Consider the following 13,688-nt stretch of genomic DNA (forward strand, 5'->3'; position numbering starts at 1 on the left):
TAAGCCATGCAAACAAATTTCAGGCTAGGACAGACAGTACCTGTCAGTGCCAGTACCCAAGAAATATTTCCTAATCATCTTGACATAATATTGCTAATTTCCTTGAAATAGAAATTGTTTTTTCATGATTACTAAAGCCCATTTCAAATGGTTTAGGTTAAGATATTAGTTACATTTTTTGCCGAATGATGGAGTTACTGTTTTTGCTTTTACTTTTAGTATCAGGAAGAATGTTTAAATTTGGATCTTTCAGCCCTGATTTTATTCTGACTGTTCAGTAATAAATGTTCAGTGTTTGTCATCTGAAGGTGTGGTACTCTGAAACTTTACTCCAAGAAGAGTTATAAATAGATTCTGAATGAGCAGTGCAAAATTAAAAAATAGAAGAAAGATTTTAAAATGCATCCATTGATAATGTTACCAAATTACAGGTGTCTGTGTACCTGTACACATCAAAGCCCAATAGGACAAGAACAGGAGAGAAAATGGGGCTTACTTTCAGGAAGTGGCGCACTCCTGCAGTCACAGGCGAGCTCATGCTCAAAGACCTGGCTTCCTGACGGCTTCCAGGGGATGGATTACTCGTGGTGGCTGAGGGAGTTAGGGTCCAGTGTGTACTGACTGATCAGGGCATCCAGTCCTGATGTTAGCCATGGCGTCGCTTCACCGGGTTTTACAGCTCTTTGGGCCCTGCAGTTGAAGCACAGCTGAGGGCTCTGACCAGGTAGCTTAGTTAGTTAGAGCATTGTCCCAGTGCACCAAGGTTACGGGTCTGATCCCGTCGGGGCACATACAAGAAGCAACCAAACAGTGTACAACTAAGTGGAACAACAAGGCAATGTTTCTTTCTTTCTCTTCCCCTCTCTCTGTCTCTCAAATCAATAAAAAGTAAAAGAAAGAAAGGAAAAATAAAAGAAAAAGAAAGAAAGAAAAAGAAAACTGAGGCCTAGCTGTTATCTTGAGTTTGATGGAAAATCGATCGCTGGGTCAACAGACCCCAGGTTTTATTCCTAAAATGACTTGATGCTGACCAGAGCCTCCCTGTCCGAGGACTTAATGATTCAGCGAGTGGCTGTGCAAGGGAGGAGGCGGCTGGTGAGTCAGTGCTGGATGAGGCCAGTCTGGATCAAAACGAAAGAAAGGAGAAAAGGTCATGTTAACAAAATGAAGTTTCTACGATGTTACAATGAAGCTGAATAGGAAACACTAATAACAATTTATATCTCTGTGGCGCTTAACTCACTCCATAATTAGCTCAGATTATTTTGTTTATCAATATCCCCTGTTTATACAGGAAGGAAACCAAAATTCAGAAATGTGAACTAAATCCCTAATTGGGACTTGGAACCAGGATTTCTGATTTCGAGCGCAAGTCTGCACTCTCCATTTTACGCAGTTTCATCCTGTGGGCTCAGAACCCCCTGGAGCAGGGAGCCTGCGTCACTGGCTGGAGGCCCGCGCTGTGTGATATGAAACATGTCTTATGTGCGCTCCTGATTTCAGTTATATGTGGAATGAAACACAGATTCGTTTAAAAATGTTACTGAGTCAATGATAGTTTATTTATCCTTTAATATTTTCTTAATAACCAGATATCAGATGTATTGCTTTCATCAGATGTCGCCTGGCGGGTAATAGCTCCTGCATCAGAGATCAGCCAAAGTCAACGTCAAGCTAGTTTCTTAACCTCTCTGTGTCTCTATTTTCTCATCTGTAAAACAGAGATAATATTATTGCTTATAGGATCTTATGATAATTAAATGAAATAATACATGAAAAAATGTTTAAAATGCTGCCTGGCATATAGCAAATACTCCATAATTGTTAAATATTATTTTCATTATTAGTAATATCAGTATTGTAGTGTCCATGAAATGTGATTTTAAAAAGGGATTTTTATACTTCAAAGATAGGAACCAATTCTTCATACTATATTGCCCATGGGCCTCTTTATTTTGGTTAACATTGGCAAAAACAACTGGAATATTTCACATTTTGTGATTTAGAAACTCAGCTTTTAGTTAGGATGTAACTCAAGGTTAGGGCATGTAACTTAAAAAATGGAGAGAGAAGGCAAATAGGCCAGTGGGGCATCCTCACCCCTCACTCCCGTGAGCTCTCCCCCTGGGACTGAACCCAGCGTGTCCTCTCAGGCCTGCAGGATTCTCAGTCTGGCTTTTTCTCAGCTCCCACTTTCAGTTCCAGCTTTAGCACAAAGCACTATTGGAAGACTTTGTAGGGAAGAGCAAGCCAGTCTATAAGCACCTTGTTAAAATAAACCACTTCTTCCTAGACTCAAGACAGCAAGAAACAATTTAATAGCAATGAAATAATCTCAACATCTGTATCAAAGAGTTCTGGCAGACATAAGAATGCTTGGTCTTCTTCAGCCAGAAGAAAACTATGAAGCTATTCATTGATAGTTCATGGGGAGTTTCGGGACACTGATCAAAGAAAACTATTATTACTGTACACTAGAAATTAAAATATCTGAATATAAACTACTTTAGCGCATTGTACTTCTTTCGGTGGTGAATTGTATATTTAAAAATTCAAATGGTCTTTTTATGATTAAGTTAAATTTTATTGTAGCTTAAATTATATTGTTCCCCCAAATAAAAGACATTAAGATGTTTTTAAGCAAGTATGTTCCTTTTGTTAATGGCTTTGACATTATACGTACAGTTGAGATGGAATGAGGCGGCAATGTGTAGTATATCTTTTATAGGATCCTTCTGTGTTACTGTAAACTCAGTTAAGCGGGTTATATAAATTAGAGAATGTTTTGACATTCTTTCATGATCTTAAATAAAAATTCCCATAAGTTATTCAAATATGTAATAGTAATTATAATATATGATTATAGATTCCACTCTAAGTACTCTACTTATACAGCTGAGAAACTTAAAGGAAAGAATACCAGAACTTTTATAAAAGAAAGGTATATATATATATTTTTTTTTAATAATTTTATTTTTTTAATGGGGTGACATCAATAAATCAGGATACATATATTCAAAGATAACAAGTCCAGGTTATCTTGTCGTTCAATTATGTTGCATACCCACCACCCAAAGTCAGATTGTCCTCTGTCACCTTCTATCTTGTTTTCTTTGTGCCCCTCCCCACCCCCTTTCCCTCTCCCATTCCCCCCTCCCCCCCCCCCCCCCCCCGTAACCACCACACTCTTATCAATATCTCTTAGTTTCACTATTATGTCCCACCTACGTATGGAATAATACAGTTCCTGGTTTTTTCTGATTTACTTATTTCGCTTCGTATCATGTTATCAAGATCCCACCATTTTTCTGTAAATGTTCCGATGTCATCATTTCTTATGGCTGAGTAGTATTCCATAGTGTATATGTGCCACATCTTTATCCAGTCATCTATTGATGGGCTTTTTGGTTGTTTCCATGTCTTGGCCACTGTGAACAATGCTGCAATAAACATGGGGCTGCATGTGTCTTTACGTATCAATGTAAGAAAGGTATATTTATGGGCATTTTATTGTAAAGATTTGAACATTTGAAATCAGAAGATAAATATCACTTGAAAATATGATTCCACTTTAAGAGAAAGTGCTTCTGTGTAAGTGACATAAGAACAACAAGTTGTGCTATTTTTGAGTAAAAATGTAAACATTTTCTACAGTATTTTTTTTACTTATCAAGAAAAATCTCATTTGGTAATTGCATGTTCTGGCACAGGGACAGGCTCCCTGTGCAGTTAATAGTTCCTGCCTCTGAAGTCATCCGGAGGCATTTAACAAAATATGTATTAAAATGATTTAGGAATAACTATGCCTAAGGATGTAGACTCATAAACAGGAAAAAAAATTCCTGTTTAAGAGACTCTCATAAAAAACTGTGTTGATTAACTGCAAGAAAGACAGAAGGAAAGGCAGATCCCTACCTTCAGACCACATCCATCCACACCCAGTGCCTGGCGCTGACTTAAACTTAAATGCAGTACCTCCTGCCCTCCATGCTACACTAACTTCCTCTTAAAAATAGAAGCAACTAATAATGCAGAGACCTGCAAAGGAAGCACTACAAAGATAATGCAAAAGATCTTTCAATGCCTAAATCAGTGAGTCATTCCATAATTGATACTTTATTTAAAAAAAACCCAAAACCCAGACATTTAAAATTTAATCAGATCTTGGGTATTAGTTTCAAACTTATTTCTCAAAAACTTCACTGCAGAGAAGGAACAGAACTTAATTTTTGAAGTGGCATATTGTGGTGATTGCCTATAAGTGTAGGCCTTCAGCGCTGACTTAACCATGAGTTAGGAGAAAAATCAGTGAGGACTTCCACCTTGCTAAATGACTCTGCAAGATAAGGCTGATGGCTGTACCCTCACCCCCACCCCCCACCACACACACGCAAGAATTCTTAAAGGAGAAAAGAAGTGATAGCTGCAGAATTGCTCTGTGCTCTTCTGAAACTAAAGTCTATGTGACATTCTTAGCTCATAAATAAATAAGATAACCTGGTGGATAAATGAACAGCATACAAAGGAGCCATTCTCCCTCTCTGAGGTCATCAGTAATGGTTAATGATTTTTAGGGCAGTGCACCAGTCTCCTGAGGACTTCACAGTGCAGTCCTTAGAACTAAAAGATTTGTGCTGATTGGAACACAGGGATCGAGAGAAATTTTATGAAGAATAGTGTCTTTTGCTTTTTTTCCCCATGCAAGTTTGTACAAGGTGGAGTGATCTGATGACTAATGGACACATTTAAAGGGCATCTGCTACTTATTGACTATGGAAACAAAAATAAATAAAGTTTGTTACTGTTGGCAAGATCTTTTCTTGCAGTAGAATCTTACGCTGAATGATACCCTATATATTCTATTAGCTGCCCAGGCGGTTTTGATTTGCAAGAAAAGAATATTTCAAATTGGTTACATGTTAGAGGAGATAAGTCTAAACCAATGATTTTCAACCAGTGTGCCACAGGCATTTTTAAACATGCAATTCCTGACTTTAGTCAAGGGGCACTGACCTCTTTTCTCTTAGATTGTCAAATTAAAAAATGACAACAGCCAACACAAGAATAGCCATTCAGTGTGGATGAATCAAAATTATACATATTTTGTTGTCAGATCGGCAAAAAATATATTTTTTTGGTGTCCCACAGAATTTTAGTAATTATGTGTGCCATGAGATGAAACGGATTGAAAATCACTGCTCTAAACAAATCCATGTGCAGAAAATGCTGTTCAATTTGATGTGCCTTGCTAATGAAGATGAACAGAGCCTTAAAAGAAAAAAGAAAAGAAGCAGCAACATAGTGTATCTAAGTGTGGCAGACTCTATGCTATATAAAGGGCAAAGCTGACCTCACATAAAGAACGATGTACCACTGGGATCACAACACAAATGATTTTAGGATATTGCACCTCAATGTTGAGTGGCTATTCCAATAACTACTCTGGGCTCAGGATCTGGAAGCCAATAGAGAGTGGTGCAGACTGTGGAGGTCTGCTGATTGCTGGCCCTGTCTACAAAGGAGGACACTTGGCTCAGCTAATTGTCACCATATGGAAATGTGGGTCCAGAGATGCCACATTTTACAACTCTTCAAGGGAGAGTGGAAATCTGTGTTTCATATGAAATCTTATTTTGAAATGTTTACTTAGAATTCAAATTCAGGGAAGGCGTTGGAAACAATTCTTGCAAACCAAACCAGAACTACTTTTGATTAGATTTAGACCCTAGTCATAGATTTTCAATTTATTCTTTCCAACTTATCTAAATAAGTCATGTTGATAAGGTTGTAGAGTAAATGTTAATGCTTAATATGTGAGTGAAAAAGAAAAAAGACGGTTATATTTATAGCTAAGGGGTTTAAATGTGGCATCATATTGCCTGTTTATATTCTGGCTATGTACCTTGAGCAAGTTACCAAGTCACTCTGTGTCCAGTTTTCAGTTTAGTAAAATGGGAATGATAATGGTACAAATGTCATACAGTTTTGTCAGGATTCAGATGAGCTAATATGTATACAGAGGTTGGTCATAATTGCTTGATAAACATTGTCAATTATTGTTTGTACAATAAAATCAGTCAGAGGATTCGCCTTTTTTTGTACTTGACGGAAATATCCACTGCCATTGCAGTGAGTCTGTTCTGTGTTGAAGAATTTTGCCTGACCTGTGGTGGCGCAGTGGATAAAGAAAGCATCAATCTGGAACTCTGAGGTTACCGGTTCAAAACCCTGGGCTTGCCTGGTCAAGGCCCATGTGGGAGTTGATGCTTCCTGCTCCTCCTCCCTTTTTTTGCTCTTCTTTTTTTCTCTCTCTCTCTGCTCTCTGTAAAAAGGAATTTTAAAAATTAAAAATAAATTTATTCTAAAAATAAATTTAAAAAATAATTTGACTTAAGAGGATAGATTCTAGTGTCCGCAAGCCAGTATTTGAATCCTTGCTCTATTGCAATGTAACCAGAAGAAGCCACCTAATTTTTCTAAACCTTACATTTCTCCTCTGTAAAATGGGAATAATAACCTGTATTTCAAAGTCGTAAGAACTCAGTGAGATAATATGCATAAAGTCGACACCTGGCATATAGTCAATAGATGTTACTTGTTGTAATGATTTTCCCCCCATTCTTTAGAAGTTCCATGTTTTAAGTTCCAAGTCTCATTACATGTATTTGAAGAGAATTACATACATCACATCTGATTTATAGATTAAGCTTTGACTTAATGAACAGTATTGCAACAGTGGCACTCAACCAGGGTGATTTTACCTTCCAGAAGACATTTTTGGCAATGTCTGGAGACATTTTTCGTTGTCACAGCTAAAGGGATTCCACAACTGGAATCTAATGGGTAGAGTTCTGAAATACTGCTTAACAGTCTGTGAGACACAGGACAATCCCTTACAGCAGGGAATTATTAAGTCCAAACTGCAGCTAATGCTGAGCCTGAAAAAGCTGGCATTACAGCTACACAACCACCACCAAATTTAGTTTGTAAAGTTCTTACCAAGCAAAAAAAAGTTATTTATTTTTCAAAACATCACCTAATTAGACATGTAAATTAAAATCTGTAGAATCACATTTAATAAAATATTTTAAAATATAAATATATAATATAAAAGGTATAATATACCGGAAAGTTCTGTCTGTTTCTATCACAAGTTTCAACATGTAAGCACATGTTTATTTGGCACATGTGTGCCTCTATTTTTATTTATTTTTTTGTATTTTTCTGAAGCTGGAAACGGGGAGGCAGTCAGACAGACTCCCGCAGGCGCCCGACCGGGATCCACCCGGCACACCCACCAGGGGGCTATGCTCTGCCCATCCGGGGCATCGCTCTGTTGTGAACAGAGCCACTCTAGCGCCTGAGGCAGAGGCCATGGAGCTATCCCCAGCGCCCGGGCCATCTTTGCTCCAATGGAGCCTCGGCTGCGGGAGGGGAAGAGAGAGACAGAGAGGAAGGAGAGGGGGAGGGGTGGAGAAGCAGATGGGCGCCTCTCCTGTGTGCCCTGGCTGGGAATCGAACCCGGGACTCCCGCACGCCAGGCCGACACTCTACCACTGAGCCAACCGGCCAGGGCCTGCCTCTCTATTTTTATCACTTAATGTATACATACTGACGTAGCAAATTAACTAAAACAAAGTTGATTCACATTAGTCTTATGTGTGAAGCGATAGTGTACCCATGGCTACTGATAAAGTTCATTTACGCCACTGTGATTTTTACGAATTTTAACAAGGAAGAAATGCTACAGAAGCATGTCTGTCGCATCCACCATATTCCCTGGACTTAGCACCCTCTGACTATCACTTGTTTTTGTCCTTACAAAATTTTTTGAAGGGCAAAAAATTCAAAAATGAAGAAGATACCAAACAAGCACTGGTTCAATTTTTTGCATCAAAAGATAAAACATTTTTCAAAAATGGGATATACAAATTGCCCTCGTGCTGGCAAGAAATCATTAATAATAATGGCAATTATATTATCTCATAAAGTTTATTGACGGTAAGAAAAATTTGTATTTTGTTTTATTCCAAAAATGGACAGAACTTTCCGGTAGACCTTATATATAAAATCCTACTTTCTACTGGTTACAAAAGTAATATAAGTTTGTGAAAGTTTAAAGACAACAAAAACATATAAAGTGAAAGTCTGCCTTTTCCCCCCAGTTATTTCCATATAAAACCATTGGAAATATAATTAGGTTATATTACTTAAATTTTTAAATACGTGTATACTATTCTATATTCATTTTTAAAAATTAATGTCTTTACTCTTAAAAACAGTTCAGTCCTAAAGCTATTATGTAGGACAGAATAAGGCAGGCCTCAGGAATAGAAACCTGGCCCGGGGTGTAGAGTCGATCTAGGGTAGGGAAGGCATCAGTGTGGTGGGCTTGGTGGTCTGGAATGGGTGTCACAGCCCAAACAGTAAAGAGGGCATCCATTTGTGGGCAGCTCAGTGTAGGGTTTCAGCAAAGGCCAAGTGGGATGAAGAGTAGGAAAGAAAGTGCTAGTGCAGGGTCTTGGGCCAGGTGGGAGAGGGCAAAAAGCAAGGATGTGCTCAAAGGATGATAGGACATGTGGAATGGAACAGGAGTCAGCTAAAAGGAACCACAACTGAGACAATTTTAATATCAAAGTAATATAAATAAAGTTAGTAAAAGATTAAAACACTTGAATAAAATAAGAAACCATGAGTCCACTAGGATATAATCAATAAATGAGTAAAATGAAAGGGATGAGAAATGGAGTATTTATAATATAAAAAATAACCTCTCCACCAAAAAATATTAATTACAAAGGGAAAAATGGTAACTTTACAGTGGAAATGTCTGGAATATACTACCTTAATCAAATTATCAAAATAACATTGTCAGTAATGAGACAATTCAAATTTGTGTGCCACCTATAAGACGCTGTGGTAGCCAGCTTCCAAGATGATGATCCTCATCTTCTAGTATTCAAGCCCTTGGGTAATCTGTCCACAGTGAGTGGGGTTGACCTGGGTAACCAATATGATAATACATAAATTATGCTATGTGACTTCTAATATTAGGTCCTAAAAAACATTGCTCACTCTTGGGGTAGCCAGCTGCCATATTGAAAGGACACTCAAGCAGTCCTACAGAGGAAGCCATATAGTGAGGAGATGTTTCTGCCAATCGCTACCACTAACTTATTAGCCGTATGAGTGAGTCACCTTACAAGCAAATACTTCAGCCTCAGTCAAGCCTTCAGATGATTATAGACCTTACCTATATCTTGATTGTACCTTCATTAGAGAACAACCCTAAGTTGCTTGTTTCTTTAATGCACACAAACTATGCATAATAATACAGTATTTGGAGTAATTTAATATGCATTAATGGACACTAATACAGATGCAGTGAGATACAGCATCACTTGTGATATTTCTGCCAGAGATGCACAGCCTGAATCCAGTTCTGATGTAAGAGAAAAAAACACTAATTGAGAAACATTCTGAAAAATAACTGGCCTGCAGTCCTCAATGGACTCAAGGTCATAAAAGTTAAAGGCAAACTGAGAGACTATCTTGGAATGAAGGAGACTACAGACATGACAACTTTGTGTGCAGTGCTGGATTCTGAACTGGATTCTTCTGATATAAGAGATATTATTGGGACAATTTGGAGATTGAGAATTAGATAATAGAAATATGTCAATGTGAAAAAAAATTTTTTTGAGACAGAGAGAGGGACAGATAGGGATAGAGAGACAGGAAGAGAAAAAGATGAGAAGCATCAATTCTTTGTTGTGGCACCTTATTTGTTCATTGACTGCTTTTTCATACATGCCTTGATGGGGGGGAGACTACAGCAAAGCAAATGACCCCTTGCTCAAGTCAGCGACCTTGGGCTCAAGCCAGTGACCTTGGGCTCAAGCCAGCAACCATGGGGTCGTGTCTGATCCCATGCTCAAGCCAGCAACCCTGCGCTCAAGCTGGTGAGCCCACGCTCAAGCTGGTGACTTCAGGGTTTCAAACCTGGGTCTTCCTCATCCCAGTCTGATGATCGCTCCACTGCACCACCACCTGGTCAGGCAATGTGAATATTTTTATTCTGATTCTATTGTATATTGTGGTTATGTAGTAGGATGTACTTTAGAAAATATACACTAAAGTATTCAGAAGTGATGAGGCATCATTAGGTAAGCAGTTTAAGATAAGTCAAGAAAAAAGTTCTTTGTGATGTACTTACAATACTTCTGTTAAGATTGAGGTTTTCAAAACATTTTTTAAAAGTATACAAAAAAATTTTTAAATATGACCTTGCCTATAAAAATAGACCCACTAATGCTTTTTAAATAGGATGTATAGTATTCAAGTTTTCTTTCAAAAAAATATTTCTTTTACCAATCTTTTATTGATGGGCATTTATATTGATTCTAGTTCTTTGCTGTTATAAACATCCAGTTCTTTATTATTACAAATACTGTGAGTAAATATTCTTATCAACGTGTTTGCGCTCCTGTTCAATTTTTGCTCAAGAATATATCCCTGGAAACAAATTGCTATTTTGACTGGATATGCATTCTTTAATCCATTTAATCATAAGTCATTGTAGGAAACCACTCACAATCTCCTTGAAATAAAATGAAATTTATAATTTGCTAGTTATTTTCATTTATATTTCTCCCACTGGAAAGTAATATTTTTAAGAGTAGTAACTTTATCTGTCTCAATTATTACCATTCCCCAGCTTTAAGACAGTATGAAGCACTCAATAAATATTTTAGCAACAACAATAATAGCCTACATTTATTATATGTCTAGAACTCTTCTAAAAATATAAATTTGTTTACTCCTTGTAACAACCCTATGAGATAAATAGTAGGATTATTTTCATTTTTCAGATGAGGAAACTGAGTCAAAAAGAGGCTATATACTTAGTTTCACAAGGCTAGTAAATGATAGAGCCAGGAGTCCTCATAGTTTTTCTTCAGTTTACAAGCTTTTAGTCACTGTGATCTGCTCGCTCTCTGTCTCTCTTTAAAATTTTTATTTATTGATTTTACAGAGGGAGAAAAGGAGAGAGAGAGAGAGAGAGATTTGTTGTACCCTTTATTTATGTATTCATTGGTTGATTCTTGTATGTGTCCTGACCAGGGATGGAACCTGCAACCTTGGTGTATTAAGACAATATTCTAAGCAATTGAACAACCTGACTGGGGCTATATTGGTTCTCTCTTGTTGAATAAATCAGTGAATAAGTGATCAATATATTTATTTGATTCTTTGACCAATTACAAATTTTAACTTTTCTTTTTCAAATGAAAATTGAAAGGAATGGACTGCTAACTTTGTAAAAGCCAGATTAGTTATATAATCATCTCTACCAGGCTGGACTTCTCTATGTAATGGTACTGTTACTGGAATTAATATTCATACAGGTATAAACTATAAATTATTCTTACGAAGAATTTATGGTTGTGTAAAATACATTATTTGCTTTTTATTACAAATTAAATAGTAAATCTGGACCTATAGCTGGAGTCAAGGAGGCAGAACCTAATTACTTGTTTTGTAAAGATACCCTCTGCTCTCTACCTGGATCCCGTGCCCTTTTCTGTGCCTGGAGCGCCCGCATCCATCGCCCTCATGAGAACTTGGCCGTTCTCCAAGCTCTTCTTCAGTAGCCACCTCTTCCTTTAAAGACTGCTTTACCATTTTGTTCTGTCTAACCCCCTGTGGAAGGATGAAATGATTTTGCCTATCTCAAAATTCCCTGAGTTCTTTTTATAGTCAACATAACATATTAATTGTGCCATCTCCTGTAATAGGCTATATCCTTATAGTTTTATTAATTTTTATAAAACCCCAGCATATTACAATATTTTGCACAAAATATGAAATTGTATGTTTTAATGAGGGAATAAATGAGCTCAAAGAAAGATATTTAAAAATTTTAAATTCAAAATCAGCCTGACCTGGCGGTGGCACAGTGGGTAGAGCATCGGACTGGGACATGGAGGACCTAGGTTCAAAACCCTGAGGTTGCTGGCTTGAGCACAGGCTCATCCAGCTTGAGCATGGGCTCATCAGCTTGAGCGCAGGGGTCGCTGGCTTGAGCGTGGGATTATAGACATGACCCCATGGTCACTAGCTTGAGCCCAAGGTCACTGGCTTGAGCAAGGGGTCATTCATTCTGCTGTAGCCTCCTGGTCAAGGTACATATGAGGAAGTAATCACTGAACAACTAAGGAGCTGCAGCAAAGAACTGATGCTTCTCATCTCTCTTCTTTCCTGTCTCTCAGTCCCTATCTATCCCTCTCTCTGACTCTTTCTCCATCTCTGTCAAAAAATAAATAAATAAATAAAAATCCTAAATCAGAAGACTACTAAAACCTTTTTAATAATATATATTCTAAAATTATCAGAAATTGTAAAATAGCAAATAAAATGGTTAGACATGATTTTTTTTCATCTGATTTGTATTTTGTCTCTAGTTTGCAAGGCACCAAGAACCAAGAAGCATAATTAGCTTTTTTTATTTCTGTAAGACTGTGTTTTGCTCATGGCTGCAAACATCAGCTTTGCCTCCGCCCACAACTTCAGCTCCCTTTTCTTTTGTTGGGTGGTTTAGGTACATCAAAGGTAATAAAATCAATAAAAGAGATAAGTGGAATTTTTATTCAAAGGCTAGTACTTAAGGATGTGTTCCTATTAAATAATTTTAATACTAAATGTGTTTTCAAGTGTTTGTGTAATATCAAATCTCCCTGCCACCTGGAAGGACTGTCCTTGAATTCTGTTCTGCATGAAATAATAAAATATTATCCCTTCTCCACATATATTTTTTAAAAGAGAGAACTTCAGGGAATGTTAAGTATTGTCGTTGGACAGGATTATACTTTGTTGCCAGCAAAGGCAATAGCATAGCCTTCAGGCCAATTGTTTCTATTCCCCCATAAAAGAATCTTTCCTTTACCCAGGGACTGCTGGGACAAAGCTGAAGGTTTTCTGTTGCTGAAAGCTCTAACAGCAAGCCAAAGAGAAAGTTCAAACAAATATCATCAGTCTTTTAAAAATATCATTGCTTATGTAAATTAGCTGTGGTCCTTGGGTGCTGATGAGCCCCAAGCATCTTTGGATTGGTTGGATATTCTATCATGTTTTATTTATATTTGGTGGTCTTCAGAAAGCTATGACCATGAAGTCTTCACATTTAATTTGGTTCATGCTCTTTTGTTTTAGTATTGAGTTTTGTTTGTTTCTTTGTTTTTTAGATTGGCTTTACTGTCTTGTGTTTTCCAGAGGATAATTTAGAGGCTAATGTAGTATTGCGGAGCACTTCTATATGATCTTACTGATTTTTGGTTTTTACTGTTATTCATCTAGCCATTGGATTTGAGATTTCCCAGACGATGTTAATAATCAGTGATTAAAATTAAACTCTAAGAAGTTTTTTTTTTCTTTGGAGGTATTTTTATATTTTGAATAATAGATTTGAAAATAATTTCTGACTATAATTTACAAACTTGACACATAGTCTGAAACCAGGACAACAGTAAAGTCAAAGTATGCAGATTTCAAAATGTAGCCTAGCTGAGTCTATTCATGAAATGTTGAGACGTTGTACTAGTTCTGCATGGCCTCTTTTTTATATTACTCTTAAGTTCTTGATCATACCCGTTGTAGAGAAATTCATTTGGGGGCCAGCTGAGATTCTC

General features: G+C 37.2%; 1 protein-coding gene across 15 annotated transcripts in view; it reads left to right on the forward strand.

The window, feature by feature from the left end:
- The window catches only part of PAM (peptidylglycine alpha-amidating monooxygenase), a 337,150-nt gene that overhangs the window by 129,891 nt on the left and 193,571 nt on the right, over positions 1–13,688 (forward strand). The gene's annotated exons all lie outside the window — the stretch shown is intronic.

The sequence above is a fragment of the Saccopteryx leptura genome, chromosome 4, assembly GCF_036850995.1.
Source record: "Saccopteryx leptura isolate mSacLep1 chromosome 4, mSacLep1_pri_phased_curated, whole genome shotgun sequence".
Classification (NCBI taxonomy): Eukaryota; Metazoa; Chordata; class Mammalia; order Chiroptera; family Emballonuridae; genus Saccopteryx; species Saccopteryx leptura.